The sequence below is a fragment of the Eriocheir sinensis genome, chromosome 2 (assembly GCF_024679095.1).
Source record: "Eriocheir sinensis breed Jianghai 21 chromosome 2, ASM2467909v1, whole genome shotgun sequence".
NCBI classification, from domain to species: domain Eukaryota; kingdom Metazoa; phylum Arthropoda; class Malacostraca; order Decapoda; family Varunidae; genus Eriocheir; species Eriocheir sinensis.
The window spans coordinates 2,469,329-2,482,321 of record NC_066510.1 but is presented as its reverse complement, the minus strand read 5'-3'; the positions used below and the strand labels follow the sequence as shown (position 1 = coordinate 2,482,321).

Sequence of the window (12,993 nt, the reverse complement as noted above, 5' to 3'; positions counted from 1 at the left end):
ATTTCTCTGATACAGGTAACGCTCGATTTACGCGAGTATTGTGTCCTTGAAGAGGTCGCGTGAATCAAAAACAATGTAAATCAAACAAGAGGTAGGTTTCTGTCGAAAAATAAATATTCACTTCATTTAGTGGAGAGAGAGAGAGAGAGAGAGAGAGAGAGAGAGAGAGAGAGAGAGAGAGAGAATATCCGTATCACCGAGATATCCACTCAGGCACTCAGTCTCAGTCTCACTCATGTGAGGAAGAAATGAGGGACACCATGAGCGACTGGCTAGTATTGGTACCGGTACCGAGCAGTCTGGTACCGGTACCATACAGTATAGCTGGTACCATTAGTACCGGTACTGGTACCTGCCCACCCCTATTGTTGAGTAGCGTGGCAGCGTGGGAACTGAGCTCAGCTGTGTGGCCGCGGCGCCGTGTGAATCCAGTTGCGTGAGACATATGGTGGCCACTCCACAAAATATCGCGTATAAGTGGAAAAAATGTGCAAATTAAACATTTATTTGGATTTTGGACCCCGCGTTATTTTAAAAACGCGTAAACCAAACTCGTGTAAATCGAGTTACCTGTAACACCATCCATATAAATATTGGATAACCATGGTGACATGACGCACCCTTGTCTTAAGCCCACTTTTATCTCAAAATGTTCACTTGTTTCTCCAGTAATTTTGACACATGCAGATGCATCCTCATAGAAAGACTTTATTGCACTAAGCAGTTTTCCTCCCACACCATAAATCTTTAAAACATCCCACAATGCAATCCAATCGACTCTGTCATAAGCTTCTTCCAAATCCATGAAGGCAGCGTATAGTTTCTTTCCTTTTGCTATTATTTTTTCTACTACCATCCTGAAGGCAAATATCTGATCCACACATCCCCTTCCTTTCCTGAAGCCTCCTTGCTCTTCACTGATTTTCTCTTCTGTTCTTGCTTTAAATAATAGTTTGCTCCCCCAGTCTCCTACATGCCAGTGTACTCTCTCTGATTTCTGTTTCCTACTGTACCATTTTAGCGTTGACTTGCCACTCGATTCCTTCCTGCCATTTGACTTGTCCGTTCCTTTCAACTGCCTTCTTCACATCCCTGATCTCCATTTCATTCCACTCCTCCCTCAGGTGTTCTCTCCTTTTCCACCTCTCTAACTCTTTACCCCAGGTGGACTTGTTTCCACTTTCTTGCAGTATTTTCTTTGCCCATCTCTCCATCACCACCCACCCACCTCAGCACCACCATCACCACCACCCACCCAGCTCAGCACCACCATCACCACCCACCCTTACATCACCCATCATCACCACCCACCCACCTCAGCACCCCCCTTCACCACCACCCACCCTCACCACCCACCCTTACATCACCCATCATCACCACCCACCCACCTCAGCACCCCCCTTCACCACCACCCACCCTCACCACCCACCCTTACATCACCCATCATCACCACCCACCCACCTCAACACCACCCTTCACCACCACCCACCCTTACATCACCCATCATCACCACCCACCCACCTCACCATCACCACCACCCCATCGACCTCAGAGGCTTGGTATCGATTCTTGGCTTCCCTATTTTTCTCTTCCACTATTTATTTTCACTATTTTCCTCTTCCACTGTTTATCTTCACAATTTTTCTCCTCCACTATTTATCTTCCCTATTTTTCTCTTCCACTGATAACATTGATGAGAGGGTAGCCGCCTCTTGTGAAGTTAACACTTGCAATGTGAATTCTTTTTTGGTCCCTGAATGCAGTGCAGTAACTAATGGCTAATGGAAAATAGAAGGGGGATCAAAAGCCCTCCTCTTAAAGGGATCATGGGGGGCGAAGCAATCCTGTTAGGTAGGTTACGTTAAGTTAGGTTAGATTAGTTTATATTTAAAGAATAGGGGTTGAGGGGGGGCCTTAAGGGGGTCAAGGGGGTCGAAGCTCCCCTGTTAAGTAGGTTACGTTAGGTTAGTGTAAATTTAAAGAATGGGGTTCGAGGAGGGCGAAGGTAGGTTAAGTTAGGTTAGGTTAGTTTAAATCTTTTCGGCATGCGGTGTGGGGCGGCGGAAATATGCAAGCACGGGACGGGACAGGGCGGCGAGAGTGGTCCACTATACGGGACATTGGTAACAGGTGGCAGCAGTGGGTGCACAGCAGGCATTGAAAAGTCAGTCATTTAGGGATGTCTGAAAAAAAACTTGTCTCCATAGTAAACAGCATCATATTTTGTCCAGAAATTACCAGTCAATGTCTCACTATTTTTCTCTTCCACTGTTTTTCTCTTCCACTATTTTTTGCCACCACTTTTTCTTTTCCAATTTTTCTCCTCCACTAGTTTTCTCTTCCACTATATTCCTCTTCCACTATTTTTCTCTTCTACTGTTTTTCTCTTCCACTGTTTTTCTCTTCCACTGTTTTTCTCTTCTGCTGTTTTTCTCTTTCACTGTTTTTCTCTTTCACCATTTTTCTCTTCCACTGTTTTTCTCTTCTGCTGTTTTTCTCTTCCACCATTTTTCTCTTCCACCATTTTTCTCTTCCACAATTTTTCTCTTCCACTATTTTTCTCTTCCACTGTTTTTCTCTTCTACTGTTTTTCTCTTCCACTGTTTTTCTCTTCCACTATTTTTCTCTTCCACTGTTTTTCTCTTCCACTGTTTTTCTCTTCCACTGTTTTTCTCTTCTACTGTTTTTCTCTTCCACTGTTTTTCTCTTCCACTGTTTTTCTCTTCTACTGTTTTTCTCTTCCACTGTTTTTCTCTTCTACTGTTTTTCTCTTCCACTATTTTTCTCTTCCACTGTTTTTCTCTTCTACTGTTTTTCTCTTCCACTGTTTTCCTCTTCTGCTGTTTTTCTCTTCTACTGTTTTTCTCTTCCACTGTTTTTCTCTTCTGCTGTTTTTCTCTTCCACCATTTTTCTCTTCCACAATTTTTCTCTTCCACTATTTTTCTCTTCCACTATTTTTCTCTTCTACTGTTTTTCTCTTCCACTGTTTTTCTCTTCTGCTGTTTTTCTCTTCTACTGTTTTTCTCTTCCACTATTTTTCTCTTCTGCTGTTTTTCTCTTTCACTATTTTTCTCTTCCACAATTTTTCTCTTCTGCTGTTTTTCTCTTCCACTATTTTTCTCTTCCACTGTTTTTCTCTTCTGCTGTTTTTCGCTTCTGCTGTTTTTCTCTTCCACTATTTTTCTCTTCCACTGTTTTTCTCTTCTGCTGTTTTTCTCTTCCACTGTTTTTCTCTTCCACTACTTTTCTCTTCCACCATTTTTCTCTTCCACCATTTTTCTCTTCCACTATTTTTCTCTTCCACTGTTTTTCTCTTCTGCTGTTTTTCTCTTCTGCTGTTTTTCTCTTCTGCTGTTTTTCTCTTCCACTATTTTTCTCTTCCACTGTTTTTCTCTTCTGCTGTTTTTCTCTTCCACTGTTTTTCTCTTCCACTATTTTTCTCTTCCACCATTTTTCTCTTCCACCATTTTTCTCTTCCACTATTTTTCTCTTCCACTGTTTTTCTCTTCCATCATTTTTCTCTTCCACTGTTTTTCTCTTCTGCTGTTTTTCTCTTATACTGTTTTTCTCTTCCACTATTTTTCTCTTCTGCTGTTTTTCTCTTCCACTATTTTTCTCTTCCACAATTTTTCTCTTCTGCTGTTTTTCTCTTCCACTATTTTTCTCTTCCATAATTTTTCTCTTCTGCTGTTTTTCTCTTCCACTATTTTTCTCTTCCACTGTTTTTCTCTTCTGCTGTTTTTCTCTTCTGCTGTTTTTCTCTTCCACTATTTTTCTCTTCCACTGTTTTTCTCTTCTGCTGTTTTTCTCTTCCACTTTTTTTCTCTTCCACTACTTTTCTCTTCCATCATTTTTCTCTTCCACCATTTTTCTCTTCCACTATTTTTCTCTTCCACTGTTTTTCTCTTCCACCATTTTTCTCTTCCACAATTTTTCTCTTCCACTATTTTTTTCTTCCACTATTTTTCTCTTCTACTGTTTTTCTCTTCCACTGTTTTTCTCTTCTGCTGTTTTTCCCTTCCACTATTTTTCTCTTCTGTTTTTCTCTTCCACTATTTTTCTCTTCTGCTGTTTTTCTCTTCCACTGTTTTTCTCCTCCACTTTCTTTCTCTTCCACTATTTTTCTCTTCCACTGTTTTTCTCTTCTGCTGTTTTTCCCTTCCACTATTTTTCTCTTCTGTTTTTCTCTTCCACTATTTTTCTCTTCTGCTGTTTTTCTCTTCCACTGTTTTTCTCCTCCACTTTCTTTCTCTTCCACTATTTTTCTCTTCCACTGTTTTTCTCTTCCACTTTTTTTCTCTTCCACTATTTTTCTCTACCACCATTTTTCTCTTCCACCATTTTTCTCTTCCACTATTTTTCTCTTCCACTGTTTTTCTCTTCCACCATTTTTCTCTTCCACTATTTTTCTCTTCCACTGTTTTTCTCTTCCACCATTTTTCTCTTCCACCATTTTTCTCTTCCACTATTTTTCTCTTCCACCATTTTTCTCTTCCACTTTTTTTCTCTTCCACCATTTTTCTCTTCCACTATTTTTCTCTTCCACTGTTTTTCTCTTCCACCATTTTTCTCTTCCACAATTTTTCTCTTCCACTATTTTTCTCTTCCACTATTATTCTCTTCTACTGTTTTTCTCTTCCACCACTTTTCTCTTCCACTATTTTTCTCTTCCACTATTTTTCTCTTCCACTGTTTTTCTCTTCCACTATTTTTCTCTTCCACTGTTTTTCTCTTCCACCATTTTTCTCTTCCACTATTTTTCTCTTCCACTATTTTTCTCTTCCACTATTTTTCTCTTCCACTGTTTTTCTCTTCCACTATTTTTCTCTTCCACTATTTTTCTCTTCCACCATTTTTCTCTTCCACTATTTTTCTCTTCTGCTGTTTTTCTCTTCCACTGTTTTTCTCTTCCACTATTTTTCTCTTCCTTTTTTTCTTCCACTATTTTTCTCTTCCACTGTTTTTCTCTTCCACTTTTTCTCTTCCACTATTTTTCTCTTCCACTGTTTTTCTCTTCTGCTGTTTTTCTCTCCCTATCCTTAGCCTCAACACCTACAGCAAAACTCCAGAATTACACCCATCTCAAGGCGGTGGAGCAGGCCACTGCTGAACCTCTGGCAGTGAAGTAGTAGCCAGTAGCTGTTAAAATATCCAGTGTCCTATCACCACTGCAGTAGTAACCTGTCTTAGTAAAAAGGAACCTGTTACTGCTAAAATAGTAACCTATCACTGTTTAACCCCTTCACTCTGGCGACGACGATGTTGGCGTCCAACGGGCGTCCGACGGCGTCACCGTATGGAAAGGGTTAGTCCTCTTCTAAACCGCTTAATCCTTTTCCATTTCCTCTTTATCCTCTTCTAAACATCTTAAGAGGAAATAGAAGAGGAATTTGAGGGGAATTGAGAGGTTTAGAAGAGGATTAATCCTCTTCCATTTCCTCTTTATCCTCTTCTAAACATCTTAAGAGGAAATAGAAGAGGATTAAGAGGATTTTGAGGGGAATTGAGAGGTTTAGAAGAGGATTAATCCTTTTCCATTTCCTCTTGACCCTTTCCATACTGTGACGCCGACGTCTGCGTCACGGATGGAAAGGGTTAAACAGTAACCTATCACTTTTGAAATAGTATCCCATCACAGTCAAAGGTATCCTATCACTGTTCTGAAATAGTAACCTATCACTTAAAATAGTAACTACTGCGGAAATAGTAACCTATCACTGTTTAAATGGTAACCTATCACTTTAATTTATTTTTATTTATTTATTTATTTATTTTTTTTACATCTTCGCCTGTGGTGCCGGCAGGCTTGTTTTGGAGGGGCCTGATGGTATGGCCCAGCCCGTTGTGGCACAGGCCAGTGTTTGTAGTAGCGCCATCTTGCATTGGCTCATGCTGCCCTCCTGGAGCTCGTCTTTAATCCTAGAATGAGTCCGGGTTGATAGGTGGTCTTCTGGACAGCATGTGGGTAGGCTGAAAAATACCAGCTTGGTGGTACCGGGCGGGGATTGAACTCGTGTCGTCCCGAACGCGGCGCCGTCACGCTATCCACTCAGCCACCGCCTTCCCAAACCTACAGTATCACTGTTTAAATGGTAACCTACCACTGTTTAAATGGTAACCTATCACTGTTTAAATGGTACTGTAACCTATCACTGTTTAAATGGTACTGTAACCTATCACTGTTTAAATGGTAACCTATCACTGTTTAAATGGTAACCTATCACTGTTTAAATGATAACCTATCACTTTAAATGGTAACCTATCACTGTTTAAATGGTACTGTAACCTATCACTGTTTAAATGGTAACCTATCACTGTTTAAATGGTAACCTATCACTGTTTAAATGGTAACCTATCACTGTTTAAATGGTAACCTATCACTGTTTAAATGGTAACCTATCACTGTTTAAATGGTAACCTATCACTGTTTAAATGGTAACCTGTCACTATTTAAATGATAACCTATCACTGTTTAAATGGTAACCTATCACTGTTTAAATGGTAACCTATCACTGTTTAAATGGTAACCTATCACTGTTTAAATGGTAACCTATCACTGTTTAAATGGTAACCTATCACTGTTTAAATGGTAACCTATCACTGTTTAAATGGTAACCTATCACTGTTTAAATGGTAACCTATCACTGTTTAAATGGTAACCTATCACTGTTTAAATAGTAACCTATCACTGTTTAAATGGTAACCTATCACTGTTTAAATGGTAACCTATCACTTTAAATGGTAACCTATCACTGTTTAAATGGTAACCTATCACTGTTTAAATGGTAACCTATCACTGTTTAAATGGTAACCTATCACTGTTTAAATGGTAACCTATCACTGTTTAAATGGTAACCTATCACTGTTTAAATGGTAACCTATCACTTTAAATGGTAACCTATCACTGTTTAAATGGTAACCTATCACTGTTTAAATGGTAACCTATCACTGTTTAAATGGTAACCTATCACTGTTTAAATGGTAACCTATCACTGTTTAAATGGTAACCCATCACTGTTTAAATGGTAACCTATCACTGTTTAAATGGTAACCTATCACTTTAAATGGTAACCTATCACTGTTTAAATGGTAACCTATCACTGTTTAAATGGTAACCTATCACTTTAAATGGTAACCCATCACTGTTTAAATGGTAACCTATCACTGTTTAAATGGTAACCTATCACTTTAAATGGTAACCTATCACTGTTTAAATGGTAACCTATCACTGTTTAAATGGTAACCTATCACTGTTTAAATGGTAACCTATCACTGTTTAAATGATAACCTATCACTGTTTAAATGGTAACCTATCACTTTAAATGGTAACCTATCACTTTAAATGATAACCTATCACTGTTTAAATGGTAACCTGTCACTGTTTAAATGGTAACCTATCACTGTTTAAATGATAACCTATCACTTTAAATGGTAACCTATCACTGTTTAAATGGTAACCTATCACTGTTTAAATGGTAACTTATCACTGTTTAAATGGTAACCTATCACTGTTTAAATGGTAACCTATCACTGTTTAAATAGTAACTTATCACTGTTTAAATGGTAACTTATCACTGTTTAAATGGTAACCTATCACTGTTTAAATGGTAACCTATCACTGTTTAAATGGTAACCTATCACTGTTTAAATGGTAACCTATCACTTTAAATGGTAACTTATCACTGTTTAAATGGTAACTTATCACTGTTTAAATGGTAACCTATCACTGTTTAAATGGTAACCTATCACTGTTTAAATGGTAACCTATCACTGTTTAAATGGTAACCTATCACTGTTTAAATGATAACCTATCACTTTAAATGGTAACCTATCACTGTTTAAATGGTAACCTATCACTGTTTAAATGGTAACCTGTCACTGTTTAAATGGTAACCTGTCACTGTTTAAATGATAACCTATCACTGTTTAAATGGTAACCTATCACTTTAAATGGTAACCTATCACTTTAAATGATAACCTATCACTGTTTAAATGGTAACCTATCACTGTTTAAATGGTAACCTATCACTGTTTAAATGGTAACCTATCACTTTAAATGGTAACCTATCACTGTTTAAATGGTAACCTATCACTTTAAATGGTAACCTATCGCTGTTTAAATGGTAACCTGTCACTGTTTAAATGATAACCTATCACTGTTTAAATGGTAACCTATCACTGTTTAAATGGTAACCTATCACTGTTTAAATGGTAACCTATCACTTTAAATGGTAACCCATCACTGTTTAAATGGTAACCTATCACTTTAAATGGTAACCTATCACTGTTTAAATGGTAACCTGTCACTGTTTAAATGATAACCTATCACTGTTTAAATGGTAACCTATCACTGTTTAAATGGTAACCTATCACTTTAAATGGTAACCTATCACTTTAAATGGTAACCTATCACTGTTTAAATGGTAACCTATCACTTTAAATGGTAACCTATCACTGTTTAAATGGTAACCTATCACTGTTTAAATGATAACCTATCACTGTTTAAATGGTAACCTATCACTGTTTAAATGGTAACCTATCACTGTTTAAATGGTAACCTATCACTGTTTAAATGATAACCTATCACTGTTTAAATGGTAACCTATCACTGTTTAAATGGTAACCTATCACTGTTTAAATGATAACCTATCACTGTTTAAATGGTAACCTATCACTGTTTAAATGGTAACCTATCACTGTTTAAATGGTAACCTATCACTGTTTAAATGGTAACCTATCACTGTTTAAATGGTAACCTATCACTGTTTAAATGGTAACCTATCACTGTTTAAATGGTAACCTATCACTTTAAATGATAACCTATCACTGTTTAAATGGTAACCTATCACTGTTTAAATGGTAACCTGTCACTGTTTAAATGATAACCTATCACTGTTTAAATGGTAACCTATCACTGTTTAAATGGTAACTTATCACTGTTTAAATGGTAAGCTGTCACTGTTTAAATGGTAACTTATCACTGTTTAAATGGTAACTTATCACTGCTTAAATGGTAACTTATCGCTGTTTAAATGGTAACCTATCACTGTTTAAATGGTAACTTATCACTGTTTAAATGGTAACCCATCACTGTTTAAATGGTAACCTATCACTGTTTAAATGGTAACTTATCACTGTTTAAATGGTAACCTATCACTATTGAAATAGTACGTAACCTATCACTGTTTAAATAGTAACCTATCACTGTTTAAATTGTAACCTATCACTGCTGAAATAGTAACCTTCTCCCTGTACCTTTATCTCCAGTTTCCTTTCTGACCGTTCTATTCCTGCTGTGGTAGACGGTCACTGTTCTTCCCCTAAACCTATTAATAGTGGTGTTCTGCAGGGTTCTGTTCTATCTCCCACTCACTTTCTGTTGTTCATTGATGATCTTTCCAAAACAAACTGTCCTATCCATTCTTATGCCGATGACTCTACTCTGCATTACTCAACTTCCTTTAATAGAAGAACCACCCAACAGGAACTAAATGATTCCAGGCTGGAGGCAACAGAATGCTTAGCCTCAGACCTTACTATTATTTTCGATTGGGGCAAGAGGAACCTGGTGTCCTTCAACGCCTCAAAAACACAGTTTCTCCACCTATCCACTCGACACAATCTTCCAAACAACTATCCCCTATTCTTCGACAACACCCAGCTATCACCTTCTTCAATACTAAACATCCTCGGTCTATCCTTAACTCAAAATCTCAACTAGAAGCTTCATATCTCTTCTCTTACTAAATCAGCCTCCTCGAGACTGAGTGTTCTGTACCGTCTCCGCCAGTTCTTCTCCCCCACACAGTTGCTATCCATATACAGGGGCCTTGTCCGCCCTTGTATGGAGTATGCATCTCACATGTGGGGGGGCTCCACTCACACAGCTCTCTTGGACAGAGTGGAGTCTAAGGCTCTTCGTCTCAGCAGCTCTCCTCTTCCTACTAATAGTCTTCTACCTCTTAGATTTCGCCGCCATGTTGCCTCTCTTTCTATCTTCTATCAATATTTCCACGCTGACTGCTCTTCTGAACTTGCTAACTGCATGCCTCCCCCCTCCTGTGGCATCGCCACACACGACTTTCTACACAAGCTCATCCCTTTACTGTCCAAATCCCTTATGCAAGAGTTAACCAGCATCTTCACTCTTTCATCCCTCACGCTGGTAAACTCTGGAACAATCTTCCTTCATGTGTATTTCCTCCTGCCTACGACTTGAACTCTTTCAAGAGGAGGGTATCAGGACATCTCTCCTCTCGAAATTGACCTCTCCTTCAGCCACTCCTCTAACTCTTTTTTGGAGCAGTGCATTGCGGACTTTTTTTTTTTTTTTACATTTACCTTTTTTTATGCCCTTGAACTGACTCCTCTGCTGTAAAAAAAAAAAAAACAACTCACTATTTAAATGGTAACCTATTACTATTGAAATAGTACATAACCTATCACTAATGAAATAATAACCTATTATTGTTTAAATGGTAGGTATTACTGGGCTCACATTTCACTGGGCTCACATTCACGTCGTTCGTTCAATCCCCACGCTACCATTTTTCAGTCACATCACCGGCGGTTTAAAAAGCAGTGGCTGCTGTACCAAACCACACACATCAGAGACCAGTGATCACCAGCCAAAGCGACTCATCAGAAGCGATCAAGGGCAGCATTCGAAACGCATGCCAATGCAAAGATGGCCACTGCCCTCGCTGCGCTTAGAACGGAGCTGACCATAGACCATCCATCACTTGAAGAAGGAAGAGCCCCTCATCAGGCCATCAGTCAGATGCCTGCCAAGAATGCAAACCAGGCAGGGCAATAAAAAAAAAAAAAAAAAAAAACCTATCACTGCTGAAATAGTAACTTCGCTGCTGAAATAGCAAACTTGTGGGACCAGAAAACTTCTCAGCCATTGTTATAGTATATCACTTGGGACCAATTGTGTTCCTTTGAATGTCATAATTGGTCCCTTAGTATCAGGTGATATCCATTTGTGCTAAACTCAAATCCATTCCTCCTGTGAGCCCCATTCTCATACGTCCCCGTGATACACAACTGGAGCGTCTGCTTGGCTGCGGAATTAGATAGGTCATTCATTCCTTGCCTTCACCTCACGTACTGTGGGTTCACCTTGCTCACTATGAGTAAGTGGGTTATGCCTTCAGGGCCTAACGTAGTAAGCGCTTCAGGTAGTGTGAAAATGCGTAATGGGCTTGCCTGCTGTACATGAAAATTTTGAGGCCCATTAAGATCTCCATAAATCTTTAATCTTGAGTAGAGGTTGGTTAGCTTGGGAATAACACTTTTTCTTATTTCTCTGTTGGGTTTCAATGACTTGTTTTTGTTTACTGGGTTGATTTCTTTTGTTTTTATCCATTTAATTTAAAAGCGCATCAGTTAAAATAAGCAACTATAAAGTAATTTAGGGTGAAACAAAAGGTCATTTCCTGAACCGTTCAAATTAGCGCAGACCAACCTAAAACAACTGGTCTGGAACGATTGTCTGTTCTTCATACAACACATTGAACCTTTTTGCTCCACTCTAAATTACACTCAGCTTGATTTCCCGGACAAAATCTGGGGTTTGGCAATTGGTAGATATGTGCCCAGTCAGTCAAGTCCAGGGCAAAACAACCATAGTCCAGCCATGCCCAGTACTTCCTGACACGTACCTGAACAGTCCAGATGTAGAAATGGAAGTCCGGCCATATGTCATATTTCAGACGTTGAATTGTGGCCTAAAAATTCTTCCTCCCCTCTCCATCCCTCCCTCCATCTCTCCTTCCATACTTCTTTCTGCTCTTTCCTTCCTCCTTGCCTTCCTTATTTCATACCTTCTGCTTTCTCCTTTTCTCCCTATTTTTCTTCCTCCATACCTCTTTCTGCTCCTTCCCTCCTCCCATACCTCAAGTTGTTTCCCTCCTTCCCTATACTTTCCTTCTTCCCTCCATCTACACTTTCTCTTGCTCTTTCCCTCCCTCCATACTGCGTGTGCGCCAAATTTTTTTTTTTTACTATTGTTGTGTTGTTAAGAAGCCGTGCCTGACCCTGATTATACACTGAAATCAAGTGTGTGAATAATTTGCATTAGTATAATATTTTTGGCCACCCAGAAAGTTGAAAATGAAATTGTTTCGCAATCCACGAGTTTCGCGGTTAGTCCTAAATTCTTACCATCCCGAATTTCGCGCATTACCACCTCGAGTTTCGCACTGCTTTCACACGTACGGGTCACGTCTACTTACCATAGGCGTTACGCACGCTACCTTTAAAGGTAGTATCACACTGGACATTTTACTCCAAACATTGTGGCTATAGCAAGAGAGAGAGAGAGAGAGAGAGAGAGAGAGAGAGAGAGAGAGAGAGAGAGAGAGAGAGAGAGAGAATGGGTCATTTTGAAGCCGCAGTTGAAGGTGGCTGCCTTATGATTGGCTGACAGTTCTGAAAACACCCTTGTGAGCGTCATCGCCGACGACTGACTGACGTGTTTATGTGGTCAGAGTCTAGATGGGTGGGTTGGCTGCTCATGCGCAATGTTTTTTTATTTTTTATTTTTTATTTTTTATATTTTTTCTCGGTGTAGCCTGTTGTGTCGGTAGGCTTCTTCCCGGTGGATCCTGAATTCCTGATGGTCGGTCCAAGGCTTCCCGGTGGGGCCTGTTGGTTGGCCCACCCCGTTCTGGCGCAGGCGAGTGTTTATAGTGGTGCCATCTTGCATTGGCTCATGCTGCCCTCCCTGTGCTCATCTTTAATGACTTAAGTGACAATGAGAACTGGCACGGAGGACCCACAGACACGCCACACCCACAACTGTTTCTTCCTGCCATTTAACTGCAGCAACAGGTCCACAACTTGGGTAATGGCAGCACAAGCCGCGGCAGCCCTTACTTTACCAGACGACGCCATGTTGATTCAGGGCAAGTGCTTTGTTTACGTTGTGGATGTGGATTCGGGCAACCGACCTTGGCCGTGTGTGACGCACACCCGGAAAAGTTGGA

The 12,993-nt window shown here is 39.6% G+C and overlaps 1 protein-coding gene and 1 long non-coding RNA gene across 2 annotated transcripts in view; one reads left to right on the top strand and one right to left on the bottom strand.

Moving 5' to 3' along the window:
• Positions 1 to 12,993, top strand: part of LOC126998544 (PRKR-interacting protein 1 homolog) — a 43,039-nt gene that overhangs the window by 4,153 nt on the left and 25,893 nt on the right. The gene's annotated exons all lie outside the window — the stretch shown is intronic.
• On the bottom strand, positions 6,712 to 9,956 carry LOC126998557 (uncharacterized). Its single transcript, XR_007752930.1, has 3 exons — positions 9,086 to 9,956; positions 7,096 to 7,181; positions 6,712 to 7,053 (listed from the first exon to the last, which is right to left on the bottom strand). It is a non-coding gene; the product is annotated as an uncharacterized LOC126998557 (long non-coding RNA).